This window comes from Branchiostoma floridae, unplaced genomic scaffold (assembly GCF_000003815.2).
Source record: "Branchiostoma floridae strain S238N-H82 unplaced genomic scaffold, Bfl_VNyyK Sc7u5tJ_1540, whole genome shotgun sequence".
Lineage (NCBI taxonomy): Eukaryota > Metazoa > Chordata > Leptocardii > Amphioxiformes > Branchiostomatidae > Branchiostoma > Branchiostoma floridae.
The window spans coordinates 17,049-18,569 of NW_023365746.1; positions in this window are offsets into that span (position 1 = coordinate 17,049).

The following is a 1,521-nucleotide window of genomic DNA, read 5'->3' on the forward strand; positions in this document are numbered from 1 at the left end:
CGGTTACGCCTCTCCGCGGACTCACCGGGTCAAAGGGTAACATTCCAAGCTTAGGTCCGAGACGTGACCGCTGGCTGCTACTGTCATACCTGATGTATTTATGGCACTTTTATCGGAAGTGTTGAACGCCGTAAGAAACCTTTAGTCATGTCTAATGGCAAATAGATCCCGTTTTCGTGGGGGGAAGGAGGCAAATTATTCCCTGGGAACCTACGACTGCAGGCGTTATGTTAGTGGAGATTACGTTAATTCATAAAGTAGCCGTTAATGCTATTAGGGAAGTGCAGTTCACGCCGTGTAACCAGACCCTAGGGATGCTAACGGCTCCGACAGTATGATGAAGCCGCTCTGCCTCGCCTCGGGCCCAACACAACACCAAAACTACCATCACCGCTTCTTCCTCCTCCAAGAAAGATCAAGAGCAGGCCAAGGAATGTGGAAGCCGTCTTCGATCTGGTTCCATTAAAAATCCAATACATACACTTTCATCCCCGAGGTACGAAATCCTCTTAAACACAAACCAAGACATCTGGATGAAGAACAGAGCAAGGCCGTGGAATCTAGCTGTGCTAAAGACAAAAGAACAGTATCTTTAAGGTATCTTCGAGTTTTAAACGCAGGTTCACAGTTACATTCCCTAAGCGAAAAACAGATAATGGTTAAGCATATGTTTCCAGACATTAGGAATACGTAACGAACATAGACGAAGGGCCGCTCATGTCGCCATCGCCGCGGACGACTCATAACTCACCGCCTTCCACTTATAATCCAAGTGTAAGATATGGACCGTCTCTGCCGAACAAATCGTTGCAAAGATCTTGGAAGTTTTTCTCCCCCGAGGGGAAGGTCCGCATCAATGTGCAACCCTATCCATCAACGCACCCCTGCATCGTAGATATGCGTCTTTTCAACCATCTGTCATTCTCTCACCGGACCAGATACAGTCTCAGCCTCAGCGTTTTACCAGACAAGTTAGTCCTGGCCGTGGGCTAAAGATGAAAAAAAACATGGTCAATGTTTTCTCTCCCCTCCGCCTTTCCTTATCTTATCAGGAAGTCTTAAGTTGCAACGTTTTATTGAGCGGCACTTCCTTGACTTTTATCTAATGCTGATGTAATCGCCGCCGTAGAGTTGTTACCTGGATCGAGATTCTGTGTTTTATTTCCAGAAATGTAATCTAAAATCTCTTTAACAGTCCGAAATGTAAATCAGCTTGTGTGACGGAACGGCTAATGACCAATGCAAACATCCTGAAAGCAAACCTAAACGTTGCGTATCAACAATGCTTTACAGACTTCAGTGAGCAATACCAGCAGGGGCTTTTCCTTATTTTTATCTTAAAGTAAGACCACCAACTCTCTGCAACTCCTACACATGTGTCTCCTGAGGAAATTCTAAAAGAGCATACCTTCTTCGAAACCAGAAAGAAAAAAACACTAAAACAGGTTTGTCTTAACCTCCACCAGGGATGACAGTCTCCACAGTACACGTGTGTATAGGCTCCAACGTTCGAACCACATT